Here is a 13,086-nt window from a genome sequence, read left to right as displayed (position 1 = left end):
TATGATCAACAGTAATTATACAGCAAGGGGTTAAACAATAGCAATGATAGACTATAAATAGATGAACAGAAGCGAGAAATATACTGTAAATAGGTGAACAGTAGCAAGAAAAGAAAACAATTGGTGTAGAGAGCAACCCCAACTAAACCTTACATTAGGTCAACCCTAACTAAGGAGAGCTATCTCTCTTCTGCTGACGAGCTTGTTGGGGCCCAACTCTTATGTCAGAGCACACAGGATAATGTCCCTTCAAGAACTGATAAAGGCATTGGCTTTGTAATACTTGCAGCCAACACTGTTCCTCTTTGATAAAGTGTGGTGGGGATTGCCCACCGGTCTCTCATCAACTCCTGTGGTAGTAGGGGATCTCCCTCAGTTTTTTGTTGGCAGTACAACCAGTCAGTGGCAGTGGTGTTCTTCCCCATGATCAGGCAGTGGGCTTTATCAGTGTCTGTGACACTTTCAGTTTACAAGGATGTCTGCCATGGCACCTCTTTACCTCTCAGATGCAGTGGTGAGTGGTCTGCTGGAAGCCTGAAGCACACAAATCCCTCTGAATGTCTTCCACACACTCCTTCTCTTCAGCCTGGGAACAACAACCTATGGTTGTTCCTCTCCGTTGGGAGTTCTGATCATTCTGGCATCTGTAGACTATTTTTGCTCAGTCTACAAAGCAACTTAGTCTGTTTGAAACTACTTTTCCCATCATCCCCTATTCTTTCCAGCATCGGCAGGGATTCAAACAGTCCTTTATCTGTGTGGTGGGTGGACTCAACAGGCTACACAAATTATGTAATCACAATCTCCAATTGCAGATGAGCTTGTTCCTTTATTGGCACAAGAAAGGATGTCAGCAGACACAATAAAAAACATCAGCTGGGAACAAAAGCTATAGAGAAAGAATATTTTATGGCTGCCCCCATGTACCTACAGATTATACTTAAAGGTACCTACATAATTTATAAAACAATAGCATACAGTAATAAGATTGCTTGTATCCAGTTGATAATTTTTCATGCATATCCAGCAAATTATTGAAAATGTTATATATATTCCATTTGACTTTATGTGATTATTCTTTATACTATTTTCCCTTTGTTGGTCCTAGTGTGTGTGTTTTTTAAATAATCCTATTATACATGTAGTCATTGGGGAGGCAACAAAAAATTGGCACAGTGCAGAACAGTAACAAGGTAATTCTCTGAACTTTACACAAAACTTCAAGAACTCCAAAAATGGAGCTATGATCAAAATGTACATATGATGCAGTGTACCAATACTGTTAACAACCGCAACAGAAACTACCCAAATAACCTGATCAAAAGTTTACATAACCCAGTACTTAATACTGTCTATTGCCCCCTTTAACATCAATGACAGCTTGAGGTCTTTTGTGGTATTTGTGGATGAGGCTCTTTATCTTCTCAACTGGTAAAGCTGCCCATTCCTCTTGGCAAAAAGCCTCCCGTTCCTGTAAATTCTTGGACTGTCTTGCATGAACTGCACATTTGAGATCTCCCCAGAGTGGCTCAATGATATTGAGGTCAGGAGGCTGAGATGGTCACTCCAGATCCTTCACTTTATTCTGCTGTAGCCAATGACAGATCGACTTGGCCTTTTGTTTTGGATCATTGTCATGTTGGAAAGTCCAAGTAAGTCTCATGCGCAGCTTCCTGGCTGATGAATACAAATGTTTCTCCAGTATTTTTTGATAACATACTGCATTTATCTTGCCATCAATTTTGACCAAATTTTTTTGTGCCTTTGTAGCGCACACTTTCCTTAAACATTAGCAATCTACCTCCGTGTTTCACAGTAGGAATGGTGTACCTTTTATCATAGGTCTTGTTGACTACTCTCCAAATGTAGCATTTATGGTTGTGGCCAAAAAGCTAAATTTTGGTCTCATCACTACAAATGACTTTGTGCCAGAAGGTTTGAGGCTTGTCTCTGTGCTGTTTGGTGTATTGTAAGTGGGATACTTTGTGCAGTTTGCATAGTAATGGTTTTCTTCTGGCAACTTGCAGCCCACCTTTCTTCAAGTGCCTTCTTATTGTGCATCTTGAAACAGACACACCACATGTTTACAGAGACTCCCGTATTTCACCTGAAGTTATTTGTGCGTTTGTCTTTGCATCTGATCAATTTTCCTGGCAGTTGTGGCCAAAATTTTAGTTGGTCTACCTGACAGTAGTTTGGTTTCAACAGAACCCCTCATTTTCCACTTCTCGATTAGAGTTTTAACACTGTTGATTGGCATTCTCAATTCCTTGGATGACTTTTTATATCCCTTTTCTGTTTTTTATAGTTCAACGACCTTTTCCCACAGATCCTTTGACAATTATTTTGCTTTCCCCATGACTCAGAATCCCGAAACCTCAGTGCAGCACTGGATGAAAGATGCACAAGTCTGTCAGGTGTCCAGAAACTCGTTGACCTTTTTTACACACACACTTATTACAAGCAAACAGATAACAGGTGAGGATAGTTAAATTTAATAGCCATTCAAACCCCTTTATATCAACTTTTGTGCATATTATCAAGCCAAAATCACCAGGGTATGTACATTTTTGATCAGGGTCATTTGGGTAGTTTCCGTTGTCATTATGATTTAAAAAAGAGTAACCACAGTTGATTGATAATTATTGGCTTCAGCCAAACACTAACCATGAATGAAAGAAATGTTTTTGTGTTATCTATATTCTCTGAAAATGGCCAAGAAATCATAAATTCTGCCAGGGTATGTAAACTTATGAGCACAACTGTATATGTGATACCGAAAGTAAAGCCATTCACTTTTGTCCAGAAAAAGTGACAGCTGTGCTTGGGACAATCCATATAATGCTGTTGTGGGTGTCCTTAACAATCAGCTTTTATTCCTTTGGCTTAAAGAGTAAGTTCACTTTTACACACGTTTCCCAAAGGGATCCCCATGCACCATGATGTCCCCAATATACTAAAATGTTGTGCTCCATTTCTTAACCAAATGCCCTCCTCTAAAGTTGCTGACACCACTATCCTCCCCAATCCATCCTGCTGTTGACAGGATGCACCCAGTGTTTAAAATGAGACCCTGGAAATCCCAGACTGAGCTTTTCCAGCCTCCCTCCTTACCTGCGCATGCACAACATGTTCTCTCTTGCAGCTCAGCATTTTTGAGAAAGTAAAGGAGATTGGACTGTGTATGCTAGGGTAGGGAGGGTGGCCGGAAGTGCTAATTCCTGAATTTGCAGGACAACACATTCAGTGCTGGGTGTGTCCTACCATCACCAGGATAGATTGAGGAAGACAATGGTTTCAGCAGCTGAAGAGGTGGGCATTTGTTACACAATATTTTGGTAAAATATAAAAGGTGAGATTGTATTGAGTAAATGGATACCAAACATGTCAAGAGTTGAAATGGCATCAAATCACAGTACCCTAAATTATCCATGGGTGACACATTAAAAGCCATTGCAGGTTGCCAGTTTATTGTAACACATGAGCTTTGGCACTAGAATTATTGCTCTCACTCTGATGTTCACGGCGATACCTCACATGCGTGCTGCAATCCCTGTTTACAAATGTGTGCGCAACCTGCATGCGCATTTGCACGTGAACATGAGTGGACAGGGATGTTTTTAAATGTATTTTATTTACATTCTTTTTAAAAATCCTCATAGTTTCCGGCTTCATTCACAGCAAAGAATAGTGGGGAAAGGTTGTTCCTCCATCTCCTCTGTGCACAGCCAGCCTGACCACTACAGTGGTACTAGGCTCCCCATTGGAACAGGAAAGCCTGGGAACAGCAGTAAGCAGCAGTATGAGAGGGGACTCCTAAAGGGAGCACTGTAAAAGAATGAAAAGTGGGTAATTAGTAAAGATTTTTTTTCTGGATTTGGGCCTTCATTTCTATGTCTTTTACGTAAAGGGGAACTAAACCCTCCTAGCTAAGGAATCTGCTGTCTTAGCCTTTATTTGATCTGCAGTTGCCACAGTGCTGCACATCACTTATGACACCAACCATTTGATGGCTTGACAGTTCATTTGATAGCACAAGCAATTGTGACAGATATCTTTCACAGCAGGCCTTGAATGTAACTATTTCAGGAAAGAGTTAAATCAATGGGTTTAGTTACGGTTTAAAGCTGTACACTCACTACTTTATATTGTAGAAAAGTGTAATTTCTTCAGTGTTGTCACATGAAAAGATATAATAAAATATTTACAAAAATGTGAGGGGTGTACTCACTTTTGTGAGATACTGTGTATGTATGTATGTGTGTATATATATATATATATATATATATATATATATATATATATATATATATATATATATATATAGTATATGGTCCAAGCTAAGTGACTTTTTGTTCAATGATATATTCTTTCTTATACAGTTGTGTTGGTGGGGGAGTTATGCTTTAAAACGTAACAAATCATTAGTGTGCAGCTCACTGTTGTATTGCTGCTTTTTTAATTAGTTAAAGTAGATTTTATTTTATAGAACTTCCTTCCATGTTACTTTTGTACTTCTATACTTAGTACAGTATAATGAAATGCCATTTTTCCTTTGTCATCCTTTAAAAGACTGAAATACATTCTATTTCTTACAATGGCATCTTAGCATTTCTTGATTCTGCCATAAAATTATCTCTTTAATGCATGAAAAAGTGTCAGAATTGCTAATCTAAAGGGCAGCGGATAACTGGCTTCTTTAGTTTAAGATTCTCAAAATTAGCTGAATATACTAAACATTTTCATAAGTCTGGTAAAAAGACAGAAAAAAAAAAAAAAAAATGAAAATGTTAACCACTTCAATACAGGGCACTTAAACACCTTCCTGCCCAGACCAATTTTGAGCTTTCAGCGCTGTCGCACTTTGAATGACAATTGCGCGGTCATGCTACACTGTACCCAAATGAAATTTTTATCATTTTTTCCCCACAAATAGAGCTTTCTTTTGGTGGTATTTGATCACCTCTACGGTTTTTATTTTTTGCGCTACAAATAAAAAAATACCTAAAATTTTGAAAAAAAAAATGTTTTTTTTTGTTTCAGTTTCAAAACTTTGTAAATAAGTACGTTTTCTCCTTCACTGATGGGCACTGATGGGGCTACACTGATGGGCACTGATAAGGTGGCACTGATGGGCACCAATGTGGCACCAATGAAGTGGCACTGATAGGCGGCACTGATGGGCGACACGGATGGGCGACACGGATGGGCGACACGGATGGGCAACACGGACGGACACTGATAGGTGGCACAAATTGGCACTGATAGCTGGCACGGATGGGCGGCACGGATGGGCGGCACGGATGGGCATGGATAGGCGGCACAGGTGGGCATGGATAGGCGGCACAGGTGGGCATGGATAGGCGGCACAGGTGGGCATAGATAGGCGGCACAGGTGGGCATGGATAGGCGGCACAGGTGGGCACTCATAGGCGGCACAGGTGGGCACTCAGGCAGCACAGGTGGGCACTCATAGGCGGCACAGGTGGGCACTCATAGGCGGCATCGGTGTTATAGTAATGGATGCCAATCAGTGCCAAACAATAATGCATGCCAATCAGTGATGCCCATTGTGGGCACTGATTGGCATCCATTATGGGCACTGATTGGCACCCATTGTGCTGACTGGCATCCCTGGTGGTCTAGGGAGGATTATGGATTTATTACCTTTTCCCTGGTGGTCTAGTGGTGTCCCTGGTGGTCCAGTGTGGGCATCCTCGGGGGGGCTGTGCTGATAATCGATCAGCACAGACCCCCCCTGTCAGAGGAGCAGCCGATCGGCTCTCCTCTACTCGCGTCTGACAGACGCGAGTGAGGGAAAGCCGATCACCGGCTCTTCCCATTTACACTGTGATCAGCCGTGATTGGACACGGCTGATCACATGGTAAAGAGTCTCCGTCGGAGACTCTTTACCGAGATCGTAGTTGCCGGGTGTCAGACTGACACCCCGCAACAACGATCGCCGCGATGCGCGCCCCCGGGGGCGCGCAGCGGCTCATAATCCTAATCACGTCATATGACGTCCGGTTAGGATTATGAAACCACTTTGCCGCCGTCAATTCCCTATAGGGTGGGCGGCAAGTGGTTAAGAATATCCTTTGTTTCATTTAGTGGTGCTAAGGCATATATTTATACCATTTTATATCAATGCTTTGATATTTAGACCCCTTTCACACCAGGGCGTTTTGCAGGCGCTATAGCGTTAGAAATAGCGCCTGCAAAACGCCCTAAAGAAGCTGCACCATTGTGTGTAGTGTGAAAGCCCCGAGGGCTTTCACACTACAGCGGTGCGCTGGCAGGACGTCAGAAAAAAGTCCTGCCAGCAGCTTCTTTGGAGCGGTGAAGGAGCGGTGTGTTTACCGCTCCTCCACCGCTGCTGCCCATTGAAATCAATGGGGCAGCGCTGTAATGCCGCCGGCAAAACGCCGCTATTGCAGCGTATTGCCGGCGGTTTTAACCCTTTCGCGGCCGCTAGCGGGGGGTAAAAGCGCCCCGCTAGCGGCCGAAATGCGCCGCAAATCCGGCGGTAAAACGCCGCTAAAAATAGCAGCGTTTTACCGCCGCCGCTATCAGCGGTGTGGTGTGAAAGGGGTCTTAGAGATGAAGTTCGGACTCAACATGACCTAGGGTTCAAGGTGAACTCAGTGTGTTTTCAAGTTCGTGGTCTTGCTAACCAGTTTTGCCAAGCCACATTCTATGAAATCATAATGCACTGCAATGGCCTTTGAACTTAATTTGGCTACTGGTTGTAAACCCGCCAAAAAAAAAAAAAAAAAGACCTGCAAGACAAGGGCATAATGAGCTAATATGCATAGCGTACTAGCTCATTATGAAATACTCACCTTAGATCAAAGCCCCTGCAGTGGTCCTGGCACACTTCTCTGCCCAACGACATGTTTCCCAGAGTTATTTCTGGGTATCGCAGGCTCTGGCGTTGTGATTGGCCGGAGCCACAATGAAGTCACTGTTGTGCATGCAGAAAGGAGTCCCCGGTAACGGCACGAACAAGCTGTTGCTTCAGTGCGCATTTTCCGATGACGTCGACACATGCGGATACAGGGGATATCTCCTAAACCATGCAGGTTTAGGAGATATCCACGGTAGCTACAGGTAAGCCTTATTATAGGCTTACCTGTAGTGAAAAGTGGTTTGTAAGGGTTTACAACCATTTTAAAGCCAATATTGGGGGCTTTGTTATGTGCCAGCTCCCTGAACAGGGCAGCCATTGGGTCAGTGTATGGGCAGCTACTGTAGATAAAGGATAAAGGATTCTTAAAGTGGGTCAGAAAATGAAGTCCTGCTAGATCACTTTAGGCTGGCCCCTTTTGCAGGTCTAGCTATGTAAACATAAAAAATGAGTATCTATACTGTTTAAAATCCAGTAATACACTGCCTCACCCTGCTCTGCACATGCTCAGTTGCTCTCTATTTTTAGGCACTGTGTTGAATTTGTAGAGGCCGATCTGTGGGGCTCTGGGCTTCAGCAAAATGACAGCCTTTGGTAAGAGGAAACAGGAGCAATGCAGGAGGCAATTTAAAACACACAATAATTTTGGTAACATAATTATTAATTAATTGCTAAAGAACATTATTTTTATCAAGTTGTTATGGGTAAAGTTTCACTTTAACAATGTAGGCTTAATTGTTTTTAATTTTATTTTGTACTTGACTTACAGCGATAGTAAACCACACTTTTTTTTTTCAAACCCTGCAAGACAGTGGCATAATGTGCTAATATGCATCGCATACTAGCACATGAGGAAATACTTTTTTTTTTTTTTCAAAAAAGCTTTTTTTATTTTAGTCTTGACCTGATAAAAAAAAAATATTATTTACAAAACCATTATACATTCCATGGGAACAAACTGCATAACGTCTCCAATCCTGGAAACAGTACAGGATGCATTACAATATCACCCAGTACTTTTTTTTTTTTTACTTTAAATTCTCTTTATTTGTTTTTTGTTATATCATACAAAAGTTTCATAATATAAAAACAGGCTATAAGCATAAAACAATAAGCTTTGTTAATTAGTTAACTTCAACCCTTTCTGCTTTAATTTATCCCATACTCTCTTATGTACTTACATATTACCCCCCCTCTTCTCCCAACCCCTTCCCCCCCCTACCCCACACCCCCCCAAGCCCCCCTCCCCTTAACCACAGTTTCTCCTTCTTTCCAGGTTGGTCACTATTTCTTCTAATCTAACTTCAAGTATTACACTCCACAATTTTTAAGTTACCTTATCATTTATCTACCTTTTTCCTCTTCTACTATTGCTGATCAGGTGGATACCCTATTTCATTCAGCCAAGGTCTCCATATTTTCTCAAACCCTCTAAGGTTTCCCCTACGTATATATACAGTCTTCTCCTTTCACACTAGATCATTAATGACCTGGGTCCATTCACTCAGAAGAAGTGCTCTCTCGGACTGCCATTTCTGCGCTATCAATTTTCGCGCTTGAAATAAACATTGTATAACTGCAAATGTAATGTTTTTCTGTTCCCCCGGCATTCTCCTGTATCCTAATATACAGGTTTTAGGGTCCAAGTCCAACTTAGTCCCAAAAGTTTTATTTATAATTTCAACTATTCCTTCCCAATACCGAAACAGCTTTGGACACCTCCACATCATGTGTATGAGATCTCCAATGCCTCAGCATCTAGGGCAATTGGCGTCCGTCCTCCTTCCAAACGAGAACAACCTCTTGGGGGTGAAATAGGCCCTGTATACCATAATCAAGTGTGATACTCTTTGTGATGGAGAAGCCGATATCAATGGTCCCAGTTCCAGTATTCTCCTCCACTGTTTCTCTATGATTTCACCTATGTCCTCTTCCCATTTCTTCTTTTGCTTAGCTAAGCCAGATTCCATATCGGGGCCCTTACATGATAATTCATATATGGTGGATATAATTCCCCTAGATTTATCTATTTTAAATATTTTCTGGGACAGGGATGTCTTGTCCCACTCAGGTATCTGTGGGCCAAACTGCGCTACCAGGGCATGCCGAAGCTGTAGGTATCAATAAAATGTCTGCTGCGGTACATCATATTCCCTTTTTAGGTCCATAAATGTTTTCAAAATTCTACCATCATATAGTTAACTCAACCTAGTTATACCTTTCTTCTCCCATGTATTAATTTTCCCAATTAACAATACTTCCTGCAAATTCTTAGGCCGCGTACACATGGGCGGACTGTTCGCCCAACTTAGTTTGTCAAACAATCCGACAAACAGTCCGCTCAAAATTAGCATGAGCGGACTTGACCACACACGATGAACGAACAGTCCGCTGAAACCGTGCGCGATGACGTGAACGGCACGTACGACGGGACGAAAAATACGACGTCCAATACACTGCAATGCAACCTTCGCCGTGTAAATCCTTTCTGAGCATGCGCGAAACTTAGTTTGTCGAACAAGCCTACACACGAGCGGACTGTCCGCTCAAACCAAGTTTCAGCGGACTGCCTTACGGGAATTCCGAAAAACTTTGTTCGTCAGACTGTCCGCTGAAACTGTCCGCTGAAGCCCACACACGAGCGGACTGTCCGCTGAAACACTGTTCAGCGGACAAAGTTGGGCGAACAGTCCGCCCGTGTGTACGCGGCCTTATTGTCCCACAGGGGCGTATATTCTGACCATCCTGTACATCCCAACAACTTTTTTGCCATTCTCCATACTTTGCTCATCTTGCGCTGGAAAGAACTTGCCTCCAGTGCATCCACCAAAGTTTTATATGGGGCTCCTGTCAGCATTGCTCTGCCATTTAAGTTACCCTCTCCCTCCTGATTACTACCCACCAGGTGCTGCACCTGTGCAATAATAATTCCTGGGGCAAGGTACCGCCAATCCCCCTCTATCTGTTGGCTGTTGCAATGCCTGGAGCCGAATCCTCGCCTGCCCCCTTTTCCAAATCAGCTCCTGACAGAGAGTTTCAAACTTTTTAAACCACTTTTTGCATATCCAAACCGGAGCGTTATGCGGGACGTATAGCAGTTGTGGCAACCATATCATCTTTATCAGACTACATCAGCCTGCTACCGACAAGGGAAGCCGACTCCAGGCATCACAACTTCGCTTAAATTTGCCCAGTAGCAGAACTATGTTTTTATCAACATACTGATCTAAATCTGTTGTTAAATATATGCCAAGGTATTTCATTGCATCTACCACCTCTAATTGAGGTATCCCCATTGCAATCGCAGCGCCTGGGGTATCTACTTGGAGCAACTCTGACTTCCCCCAATTTATTATCAAACCCGTAAAACCTTCAAAGTCTTCTACTAATTTAATTGTCTTCGAGAGAGATTGACCAGTATCCCCTAAAAAGAGGAGAACATCATCCGCATATAATGCGATTCTCTCCTCCCTACCCCCTTCCCTTTGAAACCCAGTTATCTCAGAATTTGATCTTACGGCAATCACCAACGGCTCCATTGCAATTGCAAAGAGTAACAGGGAGAGTGGACACCCCTGCCTTGTTCCTCTGCTCATTTCTATTCTTTCAGATTGTTCTTTATTTATTCTTACTTTTGCGCTGGGGGCACTATACATCATTTTAATCCATCCGATGAACATGGGACCAAATCCACACCCCTCTAGGACACGCCATAAATACTCCCACTCTAGACTATCAAAAGCCTTGGTCATGTCCAGAGACAGGATGGCTCTCGAGCCCACATTCACCAGTGACGTTTGAATATTTAGAAATGCCCTTCTTATATTCATACTGATTGATCGTCCTGCAATAAATCCTGTCTGGTCTGGATGTATAAGCCTATTAACCCCCCTGACGGTATTCCCGAGTGTGGCTTGGGGTGAGATTTTTGTACCATTAGCGGTAACCCCGAGCCACACTCGGGATTGCATCGCTGGATCCAGAAAGAGATAACTTACCTTATCTCCGGGATCCCGCGATGTATGCCCGCTGTGTACGGCGGCCGGACCTTCCGCCCGATGCACTGTGTGCCCAGGCTTCTGTGGAACCAGCGCCAAATTCAAAAAGTTAAAAACACAAAACACACTGATACATTGTAATCCTATTGGATTACATTACTAAATAAAATAAAACTGACCTTAGCTTGCCCCCATTGCTTTATCCAGTGCCCCTGCCTGCAGTTTTACTGTACTTTGTGTCTGGAAACTGCAGAGCGACCATGGCATCAAAAAAGCACGCCTCTACCTCAAGTGGCATATGACCTGTTTGAAAACAGCGACAGCGATGCAGAATCGCTTGCAGAAGTGAGTGATAGCGATTCATGGGGAAGTTCGTTGTCAGGCACGGAAAGCGATTTTAGCGATCATCCTGCGACTTTGCCCAGTGATGTGCGGACTTGGTGCTCAATTGATTGCAGTACAGAGCATGCAGCGCCCCCAAGATTTCCATTTACTGGAACACCTGGTATCAAAGTGGATGTGGATGACAACCCATTGGCATATCTCCAACTCTTTTTGACCTATGAGGTTATAGAAAAAATTGTTATGGAGACAAATCGGTACCACGAACAACAAGCTGCTACGCATCAGAGGTTTGCAAGGAGCAGAAAGTGGGAACCAGTAACCAAGGAGGACATCTGGAAGTTTCTGGGCCTCATAATTCTACAGGGAGTGGTTGGGAAGCCCCTGCAGAAGTGGTACTGGACCACCAACAAATTGCTAGCAACTCCTTTTTTTGGCACCGTCATGTCGGAGTACAAATGTTCCCTTATTATGAAGTATCTGCACTTTGAGAATAATGAGGAATTCGACAAGACTTCTCATCCAGCACCAAAACTAAAAAAGATTTGGGGGCTTTACCAAATGATTCAGCAAAATTTCCAGAAGACCTATGTACCCGACAGAGACATCAGTATCGACGAAAGTCTGATGGCCTACAAAGGAAGACTCGGCTGGATACAGTTTATTGCGTCCAAGAGGGCACGTTTTGGAATAAAATCATTCATGCTCTGTGAATCCAGCACTGGGTACATATGGAATTCCATACTTTACACCGGGAAAGGAACCAAGTTCAATGAGAGATTCGGTAACTATGGACTGGCAACCGCTTCCGTGCTTACTCTGATTGAACCGCTGCTGAATCAGAGCTACTGTGTAACCACAGACAATTTTTACAGTTCTCCAGAACTCTATGAGTTCCTTTTGCAGCATAAAACAGATGCATACGGGACCGTTAGAGGTAACCGGCGTGACTTGCCACCAACCTTTGTCAATAAAAAGCTCAAGGCAGGAGAAATAGTTGCCTGGCAAAAAGGAAAAATGATGGCACTGAGATGGCACGACAAAAAAGACGTGTGCCTAATGAGTACCATTCACAACACCTCTACTGTCATGGTACAAACAAAAGGTGGAAAAGACATCATGAAGTCCCAAGTCGTGATGGACTACAACCATACTATGGGAGGTGTTGACCATGCTGACCAGGCCATGACTTTTTACCCAGCCATGAGGAAGCAACAGAAAAAATATTATAAAAAAATCTTCAGGCACCTTCTGGAGCAGTGCCTGTGGAATGCTTTCATTCTTCAAAAAAAAAATAGTGACAAGCCTGTTGTTCATGTGGACTTTGTTTGGAAAGTTGCCGAACTTATTTTCCTCAGGTACCAAACACTAACGACAGTAAACAGATCTGGCCGTCGTGCTGCTGGCGTTGTGAACCCGGAACGCCTGACTGGTTGGCACTTTATGGACCACGTTCCACCAACAGAACTGCTCTAAGCGTGACGACACTGGAAGGAAAATTCGAAAAGAAACAAGGTTCTACTGTCCTGACTGTGATGTTGGACTTTGTGCTGTACCATGTTTTAAAATTTTCCATACCAGAGAAGTTTACTGAAGCAATATGACTACCAATATTGCACCCTTGTTTGACAAAAAAAAAATGTCAGTGTTTTTGATTATATTATTTACTAAAATGTATTGAATAAAAAGTATGATTATTATTATATTATTATTTGTTATTATTTACAGTTATTTATTATATTATAATTTATGATTTTTGTGTTTCAAACTTTATCCTACCCGGGATGTCTACTAGACTTTGGTTTAAACAGATTTCAGTGAGTTATTCCTAAGAATTG

The sequence above is a fragment of the Lithobates pipiens genome, unplaced genomic scaffold, assembly GCF_037356315.1.
Source record: "Lithobates pipiens isolate NorthernLeopardFrog02 unplaced genomic scaffold, aLitPip1_a1.2 Scaffold_16, whole genome shotgun sequence".
NCBI lineage: Eukaryota > Metazoa > Chordata > Amphibia > Anura > Ranidae > Lithobates > Lithobates pipiens.
The sequence above is the reverse complement of the archived record's forward strand: the minus strand, read 5'-3'. Positions refer to the sequence as shown.